At 39.3% G+C, this 19,012-nt stretch overlaps 1 long non-coding RNA gene and 1 other non-coding gene across 5 annotated transcripts in view; both read left to right on the top strand.

The window, feature by feature from the left end:
• LOC121827176 (uncharacterized) overlaps positions 1–19,012 on the top strand; it is an 85,267-nt gene that overhangs the window by 26,040 nt on the left and 40,215 nt on the right. The window contains exons 3-4 of one of the 4 annotated variants that reach the window (XR_006069303.2): positions 40–196; positions 1,457–3,754. The exons of 2 other annotated variants lie outside the window; for them this stretch is intronic. This is a non-coding gene — a long non-coding RNA (uncharacterized LOC121827176). Of the gene's footprint in view, positions 1–39; positions 197–1,456; positions 3,755–19,012 lie in introns of those variants that run through there. One more of the 4 variants, XR_013049023.1, reaches the window with a different exon arrangement.
• On the top strand, positions 13,330–13,402 carry Trnak-cuu (transfer RNA lysine (anticodon CUU)). The gene has a single exon. It is a non-coding gene; the product is annotated as a tRNA-Lys (tRNA).

Below are 19,012 nucleotides of genomic sequence, written 5' to 3'. Positions count from 1 at the left end.
GGTGGCTCTTAGGGTTAAGAATGTGTGCTATTCTTGCAGAAAACTGGAGTTCATTTCCCAGCACCCACACCAGATAGCCCACAACTGCCTGTAACTCCAGCTCTAGCGGAATCCAGTGCTTCTGATGTTTACATACTCACGTACATACATACTCTGGGATCTGCTTGCCTGTGCCTCTGGAGTGCTGGTATTAAAGGTATGTGCCCCCCTGCTTAGCTGTCTTTCAAGGTATACTGGAATGAGGCAGAACATAAGCCAAGGGGGCGTGAGGATGAAGCTCTGTGTTGCAGCACATACTCACCATGTTCCAGGTCCCCAGTTAGATGTCCTGAACAAAATACATTAAACAAAAAGAAAGGAGATAGGCATGGACACTCAAGGAAACAAAGCACAGCTCTCATCTCAAAGGGAATAAATGATCATGTATTCTGATGCAAGTGTGATCATGATCTGTGGACATGAAATTGCCTCAGATAGCATGTTCTAGTGTGAAAGTAGTTACATGAACTTTAAAAAAAAAGTCATATAACTACTCTCACTTTGTAGTCCTGGGTGATGGTAGAACTTGTATAAATAGTATACTTATTATAGGACTCAGATCTGCCTGCTTCTGTCCTGCCCAGAGCTGGGATTACAGGTGGGCTGCCACACCCATCAGGTTTTTATCTGTGGGTTCTGGGGATCCCAACTCCATGGTGTGGTGATAGATTAATTAAGTGTCCTCAGCCTTTAGGGAGGTTCTAGTCAATTAGTCCTGAAGAATCTTTAGCAGGTGTATCTTCTTTCTGGGGATTTCAGTTACTTAATGCTGGCCTGTAACCCTGAAATAAGCACCTAAAAACTGCCTTTACTAAAAAGCATTGACTTTTTATTCAAGCCAACAATATTAACTGAAAGCAGACCGAAGCTTGGCATGTCTGCCTTCATTTTGTGTCTGTGTCACTCTGGCTCGGATTCCAGCTTAACTTGCACAGGCATGTTACTTTAATCATTCAAGGAGTGTCTGTCTACATAGCTGGTCTTACTTTTTTAAGGATGAAGGTATGGACTTCTCATTTTCCTACACTCTCATTCACCGTAGATTCCCAGAAGAGCAAAATCTCATAGGACAGACCCCAGGAAGATAAGGATAATTAACAGAATGTGAGGCTGCTCCTTGTTGCTTGAGTAATCAACTTGTAGGAACAAGATTGCACAAGTCAAGAATTCTTCATATCACCTTGCAGAGCCAGAGCTGAAATAAAGCTCAAAAGGCGACACAAATGACCAAGACTTCTAATAGGTCTACATCTCACCCGGCTCCCCAGATGTAGTACCCCTATAGATACTACATCTAAACCTCAAGGTCATGTCAGAACCCAAAAAAACAAACTTGAGGGTCACTGGATCCTTTCATTTGTTCCTTTCCCCAGCATGTTGATTAACCCTCTCTCTGCTTTTGTCTCTTTAATTGCAGCGTTGGTGCAGAGGCCAAGCTGAGCTTGTTGAAACCCCAGAGTTGGGGCTTTTGTCCTTCTGTCCTGACCGCAGTTCCAGCACTGCAGAGACTATTGCAGGAGTATTACACAGGCGGAGGAATCCAAGCCAGCCAAGCTGTACAGTGCTGCTCAACCTCAAACATGGGGGAGGGATGCCTAGCACACATGTGGCCACTGAACTCAATCCACAGCATCTTAAAAAAGCTTGTTTAAAGGATATTAACTTGTACATTGTGATTCATGCATGTAATTCCAGTACTTGGGAAAGTGAGGCAGAAGGATTTCCAGGAATTCCAAGCCACCTGGGCTATAATATATATTATGTATATAATATAAAATAATATGATATGATATGATATGATATGATATATACATATATAATATGAATATTAGGAAGTTGTACAATAGTAGGTTTGTATTTAAATCCAGCTTTACCATTTTTTAGCTGAGTAGTGTTAGGTAAACTATTAAACAATTTGTTTGGATTTGGAAAATCAAATGTGATCAAAACACCATTATAGTGATATTTCATTTGTGCTGAAATGTGATTTTATTTGTATGTTAATAAATAAAGTTGCCTGGGGGGCAGAGCTATTAGCAAGCCATTTAGCAGAAGTCTGGCAGTGGTAGCACATGCCCTTAATCTGATCACATCACAGGCAGAGTCTGTGTGCTCAAGGACACAGCCAGCTTGGTGACACATGCCTTTAATTCAAGTACCAACCATAGAGACCTGGAGGTCTGTATAGACAGGCAGTGACAAAGAAGTCTTGTGGTTGTGTTTAGAACCAATGAGAAGGCAGAACAGAAAGTCAATAAAAATACAGACACACAGGAAGTAGGTCTCTTTTCTCAGGGGAAGGATGGCAGCGGCTGGTAAGCTAAAGGCTATTCGCTAGTCCTCTGACCTCTTGAGCTTGTAACTCTGTATTTGGCTCTGTGTTTCTTATTTAATAAGACTGTTTAGAATTACATCTATACACTATACAAAATTCTCAAAGAGCTAACAAAAATTTAAATCCTCCAGAAAAGTTCCACCTTCCAAAACTTCCACAACCTCCCCAAACAGCACCACCAACTGGGAACCAAATGTTCAAATACCAGCTCCTGTGGAGGACATTTCTCATTTAAGCCACTAGTGTGCAAGATAGTCATCAGGGAAATGCAACTTGAAACAAGAGTCAAGCTACTCTATACTCAATACTAAACTCTAATTATGAAATATTGGCAAAGATAAAAAGCAACCATAACTCCATGTTCCTCTGAAATTTAAAATGGTACAGCCACAATGGATCAAGTTTGACAGCTAAAATTTTATAGACTCTTATGCTTGTATTTTGTTCAGATGGATTTGTATGTCCACACAGAATAGAGCATGACCCTCAAAGCTTTGCTCACTACAGTCAGTGCCAGGGCATCAGGAGCTCCAGTGGCAGAGCATTTCCCCGGGACATGCAAAGCCTTGGCTCCAAACAAACAGAAACCGTGTCCATCGGTACATGAGTGAGTCAAGGACAGCCTCCTATGGATTTGGAACTCTTACAGGTCCAATCCACAGATCCTGGCAATGGAGGATTAGCACCTCAGAAGCACTGAAGAGTGAAAGAAGGCAGATGTAAAAAGGCTCTCTTTATTCTATACTTACCCCATGTGACAGATTATAAGCTGTTTCACTCTGTTTTTATGACACTGTAGGAAAGGAAAATCCAAAACAGACACCATGGATTCTAGGGGAAAGCAAGACACTGACTTCAACAGGGCTTTCTTGAGGGCAAGATATGGTGGTTTGGGGGGTTAGAGAGAGATAAGATCTCCATCTGTAACTCACCATGGCCTTGAACTTGAAGAAATCCTCCTGTTTTAGTGCTGGGATTATAGGCATACCTCTCCATGATGGTTTTTAGGTACATGAATTGAACCCAAGGCCAATCTGGCTGAGCTGAATTAAGCCTCAGCCCTACTAGTAGTCTCATATATGGCAATTTGGGTGGTGATTACATGGCCTCATACACTTAACAAAACACAACTTATAAATTCAAAATTATATGCTTTAAATTCTGTAATCTCAAACATCAGAAGTGGAGGCTAGACAAAATGAGTTCAAGGCTAGACTGGAGACCTGAGACCTAGTCTGCAAAAAATGAAAGAAAAAAAATGTACCCAGCTTGGTGGAACAGCATATAATTCACAGCATTGGTGAGTCTGGGCTAGAAGACCCCAAAATTGAGGACAGTCTGGGCTATGTAAATAACCAATGCCTTATCTAAATATATATATATATATATATATATATATATATATATATATATAAACAAAAACCAAATAAACAGAAAAGTTTGACTTTATTCCTTGTAAATTATATCTGACCAGATAGAAGTTCCATAGAATTTCTGGAAAACAACAAGACAAAGAGAGAGCCAAGTAGGAACCTGAGATTACAGGAATCTTAAAAGCTAAGCCACAGACTGATTACACAGATACAATGTAATGGATAATTGGTATACTTGATACTTGCCAGGATGAAGTAGGATACATTTATGTCTCCTCAGCACTTGACAGCACAAAGCCATAGTGAGAAAGAGATAAGGTCAGGAGTCTGGGAAGTATCACAGCAACTGTAATCAGACTATGACAATAAAACTAACTTAAAAAATGAAAAGTAAATACAGGAGATTGAAATGCTATACACAAAGCAGTAGGTAGTTGGTGGTGGCATTTGTCACATAAAGCAGTAGGTAGTTAGTCTAGAAGAACATTTCTTCCAAATGTTATTTGTTTATTTTGAGACATTGTCTTACTCTATGACCCAAGCTGACAAGGAAGTTGCCCTGCCTGCAGGGCTTCAACGGGTTCTCGACCACCCTAAGGAGGGAATGTAGGGACAGGAGATACAAAGGAAAAGACACCAAGTCTAGATTCTGATCAAGGTGCCACTTTATTTCTCTTCCAGAAAGGTTTATATAGTTCCGCAGGGTGGGAGGAGCAAAAAGCTGTCATCTGCATAAGATGGGGCAAGCTAACAGGATGTTTGTATAGGATGTTTATAGGGTGAGAGGGTCAAGGGCTCTGACTCAATATCCTGTTGCTAGGCAACCTGACTGTAAGCTGATCTAGTTCCCTGTCTTATTGGAGGTCTGAATTTTTCCACTAACTAGAGATTCTGTCCTTGTCCCTGACAGAAGTCATGTAGCCCACGTTGGCCTCAAACTCAAGGCAGACCTCTTGTTTTGACCCTACTTGCCAAGTACTGAGATTGCAAGTGCAGCCATTATGAGCATCTTAGTAGCTGTTGTGTTATGGTGAAACCTGTTTTGTTTTCATACAGGGTCTCATGTAATTCAGGCTGGCCATTAGCTCACTTTGTAGCTGAACTCCAGATCCTCAAGTCTCCTCCAGACAACAGCTGGGATTTTGAGACATGGCAACTACGCTCAATAATAACTACTTTTTGACAAATTGGAACCTGGAGCAGTGGTTCGTGTCTTTAATCGCGGCACACAGTAGGCAACATCAGGCAGATCTCTGAGTTTTGGGCCAGGTCTAGGCTAGTCAGGGTTATATATAATGATCATATCTCAGAAAGAAAGAAAAAAAGAAGTGTAATAGTTTTTCATCTTGTCAGAATTCCCCCTTATAGAAGTCCGCAGTGTTGACTTTGCAAATAAATTTACAAATTAGACATTTGTTGATCCCACCAAGCAAAAATAAAGACCTCTACCTAAATTAAGGCCAAGTAAGCAAGCTTTATTTACTATGTATAGAACTGACTCTCCAAAGTGGAATTTGAGAAAGCAGAGAGGGTCTTATAGAGAAAAAGGTATAAACTGGGGATTTTCGGAGGAATTTGGTAGCATACGGACTTGGCAAGCAAATTACAGAAGCAGACAGAAGATAAGATTATTTGACAGATCATCTTGGTAGAACATCTCAAGATATCTCAGGATTCCTTGGAAGAACATTTTTTTTTCTCGTGACAGGTTTTCTCTGTGTAGCTTTAGAGCCTGTCCTGGAACTCACTCTGTAGCCCAGGCTGGCCTCAAATTCACAGAGATCTACCTGCCTCTGCCTCCTGAGTGTTGGGATTAAAGGTGAGCACCACCACTGCCTGGCAGCAGAACATCTTATAAGGGCACAATTCAGGGTATGTTCAAAGGATGAGTCAAACTCCATAGGGTGGGGAACATGTAGTCTTAGTTAGAGTTTCTATTACTGTGAAGAGACACCATAACCATAGCAACTATTACAAAGGAAGACATTTAATTGTGGCTTGGTTATAGTTTGAGAGGTTTAGTCCATTATCTTTATAGCAATGTGTCGGCAGACATGGTTGTAGATGTAACCAATCGTATTATTAAAATAAGAAACACAGAGCCAAGGTAAAAGAGAAAAGCCGAGAGGTCAGAGCTCAGAGATAAAATCTTACCTCCTGCAGTGCTCCTAGCTTCCCCGAGAGAGGGAGGTACTTCCTGTGTCCCTGTTTAAATATTCTTTCTGTTCTGCCTTCTCATTGGTTGTAAACCCAACCACATGACTGCCTCATCACTGCCTGTAAGTACCGCCCTCCAGGTCTTAAAGGCATATGTCTCCAATACTGGCTGTATCCCTGAACACACAGAAATCTACCTAGCTCTTCTAACCACCACGCTCTTACTATGGCTCTAATAGCTCTGACCCCAGGGCAACTTTATTTATTAACATAAAATTAAAATAACATTTCAGTACAAATAAAATATCACCACATTTCCCCTTTTCTATTTTAATAAAAAGAAAAAAGGCAAAAGGTTATAACTAACAAAAGAAAAACTATATACAAAAGTACAATAACTATATACAATATATACAAGTAACAAATACCTAAACGATGTCTAGTCCATTTGTATTTGACAAATCAGAGAAAATAATTCCCTTATCTATCCTATTTTAGTAAGTCCAAAATGTATCTAATTCACTTTCTATCCTAATTAATCTTCAACTATAACTAACTAATCTTCAACTCCCTCAGAGACCCAAGAAGGAAATAATATTAGCTAACAAAAATAAAAACAAGAAGTGCACAAAAGCAACTTCCAAAAATTTTGTGAGTTGACAGAAACAGCCAGCTGCCTGGACAGTCACCTGAGGTTTCTCCACAGTGTTGGGGCATCATCTCCAGCCTATAGGCTTAGCGTATCTGACAGACTCATTTGTGAAGTAGGTTGTACACAAGGTCAACAGTTCAACCTCACACTGGGTGAGAGCAGTCCATGTACCAGAAACACCTGAATTCCACTAGTGTCATGTCATGATTCAGGATTTTAAATTCTGGAAATTGTTGATGGTTTTTGAATTCAGCTGTCCATTCTTCTTGGCTGTGTATATATGGCTTCATCTAAGCATGCCCTTCTCCACATCCCTCTATTAAATGCCAGTCTACTATTGAGAGGCATGAGCTTTCAGTTGCTGTTCCATTGCACAACAGAAGCCATCGGCCCACTGCCTGTTCAGCTGCCTTCGAAGAAAAGGACACTGTACCTTTTCCAGATTGTGAAGGCGACTTCAGGGATGGTGCCATATTGTCCTGGCCTCAGAAGATGCCTTTTGATAAAGCCATAACCACACTTGTTTTGGCAGGAATTGGTAGTCCTTTGTTTCGTGTTCTGTCTGTCCATTTTTTCTGTTGATTTGAGGATACTTTGTTGTCCAGTGGCTAACTTTTGCCACAATGAAAATTAACTCCATATGCAGTTTCTTCAATGCCCATATTTTCTCTGAAGTAGATTGGTACTGCCAGGAGCCGACATGTCTCAAAAAAGAAAAATTTCTAAGTTATTAAAACATTTTAAATGCCATATTCTGTAGATCTCTGAAGGGTTTGAAGATGACCTGTCTAAAATACATCTGCTCAATTTTTAAAACATATCTAATATGACTACAATTTCTATTGTAATGTCTAACTACTAACTTTCATTTCTTTATATCCTAATAGTTGGTAATAATGTAAAGTATTTAAAACTAGTAATTGTCTTTTTCTTTTCTTTCTTTCTTTCTTTTTTTTTTTTAAACAAAAACCTTAAATCTAATCTCCTTTGCTTAGCCTTTTTCCTAACCCTTGACAACTTGTAACCTACCCCCCTAAATAATGAAATTTATTCCAGACCCAAAACCCATTAAAAGAACCAAAAAAAAAAAACCACCCGCCCCACACCACCTCTTTGGGAATGTGGGCGTCATTCTTAAAATTGCTTCCTGCTGGGTATGGGCGAAGTTATCTTTATCCTGAAAGAAAAATTTAGGTTAATTGTCAAATTCTAGGAAAGGTAACTATATCCTTCATTATTATCCAGTCTGTGTATAAAGCCAAAGTTCAGGGTTTATCTCAAGTCCTTATTCAAGTAGTCTTTGAGACTGGATCATCTCAGCTAGTCATCTCAAAATTGCTCTGAGCGCCTTGTAGTTCAAAGCTGATCTGTAGATGATGTTTGTCAGTTCAGTGATATTATTATTGTCCACGTGGAATTGTTGTTGTTGTTGTTGTTGTTGTTGTGGGGCCCCATCTTCTTTCCGGAGACTTCAGTTGATGTTAGGCCTGGCCGTGATTTCCTGCAGAAAACTGATAAGAGACTCGAACACAAAGACATATATATGCAGCTAATTGAAGCCTTTTTTCTAGAATTAGTTAGTACTATATATGACCATTCATATCTTAACAAAGTTTAAAATGTATATATATATCTATATATATTAATCTTGTAAATTTTGATATAAAATTTATACTTTAAGAAAAGTTTAAAGAATCAGAATAGAATCAAAGAGTTGAGATTAGTAATAGAATAGTCCCTTAATTAATTTGGCTTTTGTCCTGTCCCATAGCAGAAAATGGCTCTTTCTGGCATGATACAGGGAGTTTGCATTTTCCTTTTAACAACATGCTTGAGTTTGAAGAAGGAGAGAGCCATTCTCCAACTCCAAAGTCAGCTTTAAATTTTAATTGAACTGGGACTATTAGAAAACCAATAGTGTTAAATCTTTAGAGAAAAGCAGAAACAAACATTTAAGAAGACATAAAATTTTTTAGATAATATATACCCATATGCCATATACTCCCATATACTCTGTTTCCTGGGATAGATGATTTGTCCCTTTTCTTCAGTTGTCTCATTTGTCTTGTGTCCTTCAGATTCCTTAACCTTCATTCTCCTAAAAGACAAAAACAAAAACCTTCCCCCAAGACTAATTTTGGGGATGTTCCTTTTTGGCAAGTTATTATCTGATTAAATGAAAAGACATGTGTTACAGGTACAAGTTAGTTTAAATTGGATGTTCATGCTGGTTGATGAACTATCACCTCCTCTAATTAAGAGGTTTTTCTTGTTCAAATCGAACCTTTATCAATTTTGATGGTATCCACAGCTTATCTTCTCCTGTAGAAACAAAAGCAAAACCTCGTCCCCAACGTAATACATACCCTGGCTTCCATTCTGAGGTCAGCACATCCTTAAAGTATATAGGCTGATTTAATTCTGTAGTTTTTTCTATTACCCAATGTCTCTCTGCAGCTGTTGTTCCTTTCTCATTGGCATTCAGAAAATTCAAAGTTAATAGAGCATTATGCAGTCTATTTCTGGGGGTTTTTGTTACTCCTTTCTGTTTATTTAGCATATCCTTTAGAGTTCTGTTTGATCTTTCTATAACTGCTTGACCTGTAGGATTATGTGGTATACCTGTAATATGCTTTATATTGTAATAAGCAAAAAACTGTTTCATTTTAACAGAGACATATGATGGAGCATTGTCAGTTTTAATTTGTGCAGGTATACCCATGATGGCCATAACTTCTAGCAAATGAGTGATTACAGAATCAGCTTTTTCAGAATTCAAAGCAGTTGCCCATTGAAAACCTGAATAAGTATCAATGGTGTGGTGTACATATTTCAATTTTCCAAATTCTGCAAAGTGAAACACATCCATCTGCCAGATTTCATTCCTCTGAGTACCCTTTGGGTTACATCCTGCTGGTAATGGCGTTTGATTATAGAAAGAACAAGTAGGACATTTCTTTACTATTTCTTTGGCTTGTTGCCAGGTTATGGAAAAATCCTTTTTTAAACCTTTACTATTGACGTGATGTTTTTTATGAAAGTCTGAGGCCTCCAGCACATTTCCTATCAATAATTTATCAATCTCATCATTGCCTTGTGCTAGAGGGCCTGGCAGACCAGTATGAGATCGGATGTGAGTTATATATAAAGGATGACTCCTTTTCCTGATTGTATCTTGTAATTGAATAAATAGTGAAGTTAATTCTGAAGCATCAGGGATAAATTCTACAGTCTCAATATGTAATACCACTCTTTCAGCATACTGAGAGTCAGTTACTATGTTGAGAGGTTCTGAAAAATCCATTAATACCAACAGAATAGCATACAATTCTGATTTTTGCACTGAATTATAAGGACTTTGTACCACTTTACTTAAATTTTCTGATTTGTAACCTGCCTTTCCTTGTTTGTTGGCATCTGTATAAAATGTACAAACTCCAGATATGGGTTTTTGCCGTACAATTCGAGGCAAGATCCAATCAGCTCTCTTTATAAAATCAATTCTGTTGCTTTTGGGATATTTGCTGTTAATTTCTCCCAAAAAATTACTGCAAGCTCTTTGCCAAGGTTCACTTTCTGTCCATAATTTTTCAATGTCCTCCTTAGTTAATGGTACGACAATTTCTGCTGGGTCTATGCCTGCTAATTGACGAAGCCTCAGTTTTCCTTTGTAAATCAAGTCAGAGATTTTTTCCCCATAAGTTTTTAATTTTTTATTTGGTTTATTTGGTAAAAATATCTATTCCAATATAATATCTTCCCTCTGCATTAATATTCCAGTAGGGGAATGCCTAGAAGGTAAAATAACCAAAATGCAATCCAGCTTTGGATCAATACGATCCACGTGCCCTTCATGTACTTTCTTTTCTACCAAGGCCAATTCTTTCTCAGCTTCAGGTGATAATTCTCTTGGACTATTTAAGTCCTTGTCACCTTCTAAGGTTTTGAACAAATTAGTCAGTTCATCATTTTTTACCCCAACAATAGTTCGTAGATGAGAAATATCTCCAAATAATCTTTGAAAGTCATTAAGAGTCTGTAGTCTATCTCTCCTAATTTTCACCTTTTGGGGTCTAATTTTTTGTAGCTCTATTTTATATCCTAAATAATTAATAGAATCTCCTCTTTGTATTTTTTCAGGAGCAATTTGTAATCCCCAGCAAGGCAAAATTTTCTTTACTTCTTCAAACATTCTTTCTAAAGTATCTGCATTTGAGTCAGCTAGTAAAATATCATCCATATAATGATAAATTATAGATTTAGGAAATTTTTTACGTATCACTTCCAATGGCTGTTGTACAAAATATTGGCACAGAGTTGGGCTATTTAACATTCCCTGTGGGAGGACCCTCCATTGAAATCTTTTAACCGGTTGAGAATTATTATAAGTAGGCACTGTGAAAGCAAATCTTTCTTTGTCTTTTTCTTGTAAGGGTATTGAAAAGAAACAGTCTTTTAAATCAATAACTATGAGAGGCCATCCTTTTGGTAACAGAGTAGGCAAAGGAATTCCAGATTGTAGAGAGCCCATTGGCTGAATTACTTTGTTAATTGCTCTAAGGTCTGTTACCATTCTCCATTTACCAGATTTCTTTTTAATAACAAATACAGGAGAATTCCAAGGGCTGGTTGACTGTTCAATATGCTGAGCATTTAGCTGTTCTTCTACCAGCTCTTCTAAAGCCTGGAGTTTCTCTGTTGTTAAAGGCCATTGCTGAACCCATACAGGCTTGTCTGTTAACCATTTTAAAGGTAGAGCTGTTGGTATTTTTGGAAGATTATCAGTTGTTGTGCCCTGTTCCTGTATAATATGGATGGCTGGTGACCACTCAAAATAATGCTTTCTAATATTTCTCTCAGAAACATGTGCTAGTTTATGATTTGTTTCCGAGATTGGAGGGATTTTAATCTGAGTATTCCATTGTTGCAACAAGTCTCGACCCCACAGGTTCATAGCTATGTTAGCGACATATGGTTTTAATTTTCCTCTCTGTCCTTCTGGACCTATACATTCCAGCCATCTTGCACTCTGTTTCACTCCAGATAATGTCCCAATTCCTAACAGTTGAACGTTTACCTCTTGAAGAGGCCAAGCTGGATGCCAAAATTCTGGTGCAATTATGGTAATGTCCGCACCTGTGTCTACCAGACCAGACAACAAAACACCATTTATTTTTATCGTTAATTTTGGTCTCTGTTCATTAATAGAAGTTTGCCAAAAAATTTTCTTTATGTTTTCTCCTGAATTTTCTATTCTCTCTTTTTCATCATCCTGACCAGCATGATTTATTCCAATAGTCATTTGGTTACTTAATCGCTCAGAGCAGGGATTTCCTCTACAGCTGCAGGAAAGGTTTGAACTGGTTTTGCTATGGGGGCCTGCATGAGGCCCCTCCGGGAGTTTCCCGAAAACTGAGGCAAAGGATTACCCTGTCTGTCCTTTGTTGATCTACATTCATTGGTCCAGTGTTTTCCCTTACCACACCTTCTGCATACTCCAGAAGGAAGGGGCATTCTGTTGCCATTGTTCCTTGAAGAAACATTGCTTCTAGGAATGACCTGTTTACAGTCCCTTTTAAAATGTCCTTGCTTTCCACACCCAAAACATCTAACACTCCTCAAACCTTTTGAAATTACTTCTCCTACCCACGTATCATCATGCTCATCAACCTCAACATTAATTGTTTCTCTAATCCAATCTTCCAAAGGTGCAGATCTTACCCTTAACGGCCTGATTATTCTTTTACATGCTGCATTCGCATTCTCAAATGCCAAAGCTTCAATTATTGCCTTACTAGCTTCTGATCCTGAGACCATTCTGTTTACTGCTGAAGCCAGTCTTTCTAAAAAATCTGTGAAAGATTCTTTTGGGCCTTGCATAACCTTTGTGAATGATTCAGATTTTTTTCCTGGTTCCTCAACTCTGTCCCATGCATTCAAGGCTGCCATTCGACATAAAATTACGGTTTGAACATCATATAAACATTGTGTTTGTATTGAAGCATATTGGCCTTCTCCAATAAGCTGATCCTGACAAACTTGTATTCCTTTATCCCTCCATTGTGTTTCTACGTTTCTAGCTTCATCCTTAAACCACGTTAGAAATTGAATTCTCTGGCTGGGTTCCAGAACAGCTTGTGCAAGGTCCCGCCAGTCCTGTGGTATAATCCTATTATATGTTGACCAAGAGTTTAACATTTGCTTTACATATGGGGAATGCATGCCATAAGATACTATTGCCTCCTTAAACCTTTTAAAATCCATCAGTTCAATTGGAGCCCAGATATTTTGTGTAGCCATTTGATCAGACATCTGCTGTACGGTTACAGGATAAATTAAGGATGACTGTGTGAAAACAGGCTTTCTTTCTGTAACCTTATGATCCAAACTTGAACCAACTTCACTGTTAAAATTAACAGGTTTTTCTAAAGCTGTTATCCTGGCACTTAAATCGACTATCTTTTTAAATAGTAAAATGAGAATAAGCATGGTGATAAACTGCATAATTCCCATAATACTAATCTTTTCATATAGTTGTTCCATTGTCAGACTGCCTAAAATTTCAAACAAAACCCAATTTTCTTCCAATGTACACAGGAAACCCATTTTTTCCTTTATGACTTACCAAATCTGCGTAGAACAGTAGAAATCCGAGCGAATTTCAAAAGAGCCACCTAGTGTCCTAGGTGTGAATCCAGAGAGAGAGAGAGAGAGAGAGAGAGAGAGAGAGAGAGAGAGAGAGAGAGAGAGAAGAAACAGAGACAGAGAGGCTAGCCCGGCTAGCTCAGTCGGTAGAGCATGGGACTCTTAATCCCAGGGTCGTGGGTTCGAGCCCCACGTTGGGCGCCAGATGTAGATGTAACCAATCGTATTATTAAAATAAGAAACACAGAGCCAAGGTAAAAGAGAAAAGCCGAGAGGTCAGAGCTCAGAGATAAAATCTTACCTCCTGCAGTGCTCCTAGCTTCCCCGAGAGAGGGAGGTACTTCCTGTGTCCCTGTTTAAATATTCTTTCTGTTCTGCCTTCTCATTGGTTGTAAACCCAACCACATGACTGCCTCATCACTGCCTGTAAGTACCGCCCTCCAGGTCTTAAAGGCATATGTCTCCAATACTGGCTGTATCCCTGAACACACAGAAATCTACCTAGCTCTTCTAACCACCACGCTCTTACTATGGCTCTAATAGCTCTGACCCCAGGGCAACTTTATTTATTAACATAAAATTAAAATAACATTTCAGTACAAATAAAATATCACCACACATGGTGCTAGAGAAGAAGCTGAGAGTTCTATATCTTGATCAGCAGTCAGCAGAAGCAATCGCACCACACTGGGCATAGCTTAAGCATATAAGACCTCAAAGCCCACATCCGGTGATACACTTCCTCCAATAATGCCACACCTACTCTAATAAGGCCACACCTGCTAATAGTGCCACTCCATATGGGCCAAGCATACCTATTCAAACCACCATACATATCAGATTCCAGAAATAAGTTAATATATGGTCAAACTTGAATTTTACAGTAACCAGAAATGAACTTATTCTGACCTTGTAATAAAATAGCTTCCAACCTTAAGACGGAGTCAGCTTGTCTATGATTTCCCCCTTGTGTTATGTGTCTCCTTCAAATCCTTGATAGAGAACTGTCATTTCTGTCTGTTACATGGGCTGATAATGTTGGTGGAGGATAAGTATTTTAGCACAGTCTGTCTGGTAGGAGACAAAATTTATAATGCATCAGAAGATACATGGCCTGATTGTGAACAGTATTAGGAGGAGTATTAGGGATCCTACAGCAGCTGAAATGAGAGTGGTTAGCCAGGGGGACCAGATGAATAAGAATTGGTACCAATTATTTCTTCCTTGGTAGTCTACGTATTTGGTTTTAAGATAGTTTCTCACCATAGCTAAAGTTTCTCTACTCCTGATTGAAACAGCATAGTTTCTCCTAGGGCCACACATAGCCCTCTTGTTTCATAAGGAGCAATCAAGACCTCTCCTGTTTTGTAATACTACTTCTGCCAAAGAATCTACTTGTTCTCATCCTAGAGACTGAATTTAATTTGGGCATTTAGGGTTTTGAACCTTTGATCTTGTAGAACTAGTGCCGATGTTTCCAGTGCTATGGGACCAGCTATTCCTGCACCCAATAAAAGTGGAATGAAATGGGAGCCACCAACTTGGTCCTGAGATGGCCATATGTTACAGCTAGATGTAAGTGGCCTGCATCCTCATCACAAATATAATGTGAGGAATAATATGAGTGAGAATACAAAACTGGGTGTGTTCCATGTACAATGCAGGAGACAGATAAGCAACCCATTATTCCATCATTACGGGCCCAACAGGCTTCTAAAGGGGTAGAAAGAAGTAGTTGTTTGTTCTCAAAGCTGGTGACAGTTAGGTTTTATAAAATGGTCACACAATTAGCCAAATGAAGAGATGCCATGTGATCTGATGCATTGGACATAATGCATTGTCCCTGTCCCTGTATATCACCTAGTGTTAGTTGGGGCTGGGAACAAAAACAAGTATCAGCAGTAAGTTATGGAAATGCTGTAATAGGTTATAATCCATCCCCACATAATAAGGGTGTTTGGGGCCCAGACAAGGCCAACAATATTGTGTTAGGTTAGGTGCAGAATGCTTAAGAAAGGAAAAGGCTGCTGAGAGCATAGATAAGAGGGGGGACCTCTGTTGGAAGAGTAGATGTGAGTATTGGAGTCCTTTGAATTGTAAGTGGGGGCAAGGTGTATGAAAGTGTATGCAGAGGCATATGTAAGGGTAGTTTAGTAGAAATTGAAATAGGCCTGACAGTAGTTGGCATGTCCTTAGGATGTATGTGTGTTGTGATAAGCTGTGAGTGTGCTATAATGGGACATGGACATAATGGGAGAATCTGGGGTACTGGGAGAAGATTCCTATCTGGACCTATGGATTTTGGTATTTCTGGTTGAGTTTGCTCTCTTTGTATTGTAACTAAGGTACAGGGATCATGTTCAGAGAGACATAACCTAAGTCCCTGGGTTTCTTTGGTCCTCCAGGGAGAATGATATATGTTCCACATTTTGTGCATAAAGGTTACAGGATTGCATGATCCTTGTTCACAATTGAGCTTTATCTCAGTAGGGTTTGGGGGTTTTCCCAGGAGGCAATAGTTACAAAGCTCTAAGAAGTACAATGCTATTCACACTTACTGTCTTCAGCGTGAGAGCAAGCTCCATGAGCTGGACAAGCATAAATTTGGGTGTCTTGCAGGCTTTTTTCATGACTAAGATTGCTACAGTAACACGTACCTGTATGTTCGTTTTGGGGCAGGCACTGTGCCAAGCAACTTGATCCATGCCAAATGCATAACTAGGTCAAACACCAACAGTACAGCCTAGGCTGAATAGATTGCAAAGGCCAGTGTTCAGCCTAGGTTGACCTTGGGTCCTGACTGAAGCCAAAATTTTCCCTGTTGTTAACCTAAACTCCCAGCTCCAGGTGAGACTCTTGTTAGGATTTTCATAGCTAGAGTTTAAGAGCATAAATGCAATCTGACAGGTTGGAGCTATGATTGTGGTTTACAAAGCAATAAGAGAAAACAGGAACAAATTAGTAACAAAACATGAAGCCTCAGAAATCTTAATTATAAGAGGGCCACATTCAGTTGCTGTCTATTTCTGGTGGCCCATTTCTCCTTCTGTAGGGTTCTCAGGTGCCTTCTTGAGTTGAGAGTGATGAATCCAGGCAGGAACAACCGCAGTGGGCATCCAGAGACTCATGATGCAAGGCTCTTTCCGTCTGGATTCAAGCTGGTCATTTCTGAAGTAGTGGATCAATAAAATGTCTCTGGACTGAAATACATGGTCAGGTGGATGGTACCCAATAGGCTGAGCAGCCTAAACCTGAGGAAAGACCTTATCCAAACTTCATTCCAATCCTTTTACAGATTCAGAGATTGGAGTGGGACAATCTATTAACAGCCCTCGGTGTACCCGAAGGATCAAGGGAGGAGCGGGGTTGGACTGCCTATAGACTATTTCATATGAGGTGAATTTTTCTCTGTAGGGGTACAATAGGCCCTCAGGAGGGCATAAGGCAAGAGATCAACCTAATTACCATCAGTCTCAAGTATATTTAGTTAATATTTCTTTCATAGTTCTACTAATCCTTTCTAATTTTCCTGAACTTTGAGGCTGACACATACAATATAATTTCTAATTCATGTTGAAAACAATGGTTCTCACCTTTTTTAATGCTATGACCCTTTAATACAGTTCCTCATGTTGTGGTGACTCCTAACCATAAAATTATTTTCATTGCTACTTCATAACTGTAATTTTGCTACTGTTATAAATTGTAATGTAAATATCTGTGTTTCCCAATGGCCTTAGGTGACCACTATAAAAAGATTGTTTGATCCCTCCAAGGCTCTTTATTAGACCATTATGTGTTTTAGACAAGTATAGTAACACAGCTTCACAGAGTTAAATAAATGCAACAGAAAAGAATGCATCTTTGCATCATTAAACAAATGTTCCACAGCATAAACAAATGTAACACATCTTAAAATAATATTCTATAACACTGATCTTGCTCCCCAGCCCATTCTAAGGGGGCATTGCCTTCCACAGTGACAGAGGTCTGGAAACCTCAGTGAAGCCAGGTATCCAGAGGCGGCAATATCTGAGAGCCGCCAAGAATTCCCTAATTTATTTCTTTGTGATTGGGGTAGGGATTCTCATTATAGCCTCTATGCAGGCCTTTGACAATAGTCTTTTCCCTTCTTTTAATTCATACTCCAAATAGGTGACCTGTGAAGTACACATCTGAGCTTTCTTTTCCAATATTGGATAGCCTAATTAATCGAGAATCCTTAAGAATGCTTGAGTAGCCTCTAACACTCTAACAGTCATCTTTATCCTTGGCAGCCAGTAATAAATCATTCACATATTGGAGTAAGGTAACTTTGGGGTATTCATTCTGAAATTAGCTTAAGTCCTGGTTAAGGTCCTTATCAAAGATGGTAGGACAATTCTTGAATCCCTGAGGTAACTGGGTCCAAGTCAGTTGTTCTTATATTCACAGTTTAGGATCAGCCCATTCTAATGCAAGAATGGGAAGATTTAATTTTGACAGAGGGATGGAGAAAAATGCATCTTTTAAACCCAGCACAGAATCAACCTTATATGCAGGTGGTCACATGCTGAGCAGATTATAGGGACTGGGAAGAGTTGGGTAAAAAGTTTCTATCTGCTTGTTCACCGCCCTGAAATCTTTGCTAGTCTATTGGTTTGTACTGGTAATAAATGACTGTCATGGATTGAGTATGCCTGCCTCAAGGAAGCATCTGATGTGTATCTTGATCCCTTCTCTGGCATCTGAGCTGATAGTGTACTGTTTCATTTGGATGGTTATAGCCTTGAAAGTCAGTTGTACTATTACTAGAGCACATGTTTATCCAGGCCAGAAGAATAATCTTCAGACAGTAGGAACATCTTTTATCAATTTTTCCTTTAGTTCCTCTTCTGGGTCTTGGGTTAGGCCTTGGAGGAGGCTATATTCCTCTCTTAAGGGGCAGGTGACAGTCAGGGCTGTGGCTACATTGCCTATCTTTAGCTTAGGCATCTCTCCTGAACCTGAGAATGAGATAGTTGCTTGGAACTTATTCAGAAGATCTCTCCCCAGCAAGGGAAACAGACATTCAGGAATAGCAATGAAACACTAAGTCACAGTTCCTCTGCTCAAATCCACAGTCCATTTTCTAGTCTACGTATATATTTTTAAATTTTCCTCAAAGCACCCTGTACTTCTCTTGTTCTTTTATCAAGGAGTCTCAGCAGTTTCAGTAACACAAAATATGACACTCCTATATCTACCAAGACTTTTATGGGTTGCCCACCAATTGAGAAGGTTACCATAGGACCCCAGGGGCTTAAACTAAAGAGCCATACTGCCCCCTGTAATTCCAGAGTCAGGACTGATTTTGGCTGAGGAACACTCATCTGTGCTTGAGGAGGGCCTACCTGTTTCTGCTAGGGTATTCATTTTTTGACTGTCTCAATTTCTTGCAGTAAGTACATTTGTCCTTTTGTGGAGGGGTAGGGCAGGGCTCTTTCTCTTATAGATGGCTTGTCCAGGGCTGAAAGTGCTGAAAGCATGTAGTGTTACCACAGTGGCCCGATTTATTTTCTTTGTAGAAAATCTTCTTTGTTGTCTCTATTGTCAAACCCATTTTTTTTTTTTTGGCTGTTTCTAATAATTCTGACCTATTCTTTCCTGAAAACCCATCCTTCTTTAGAACTTTCTTATGTAAATCTGCGGCGGACTGGGTTACAAAGGTCAAGTAATCACCTTCAGGTTTCCTAAGTTCTCCAGATCTATAGGTGTGTATACACAGCATGCCTCCAGGAGGTGCTCAAGAAATGCTGAAGGCAATTTGTTTAAGCCATATTTTACATCAAA

Source organism: Peromyscus maniculatus, chromosome 2, assembly GCF_049852395.1.
Source record: "Peromyscus maniculatus bairdii isolate BWxNUB_F1_BW_parent chromosome 2, HU_Pman_BW_mat_3.1, whole genome shotgun sequence".
NCBI classification, from domain to species: Eukaryota; Metazoa; Chordata; class Mammalia; order Rodentia; family Cricetidae; genus Peromyscus; species Peromyscus maniculatus.
Note: the sequence above shows the minus strand (reverse complement) of the source record. Positions and strands in the feature narration are given on the sequence as shown.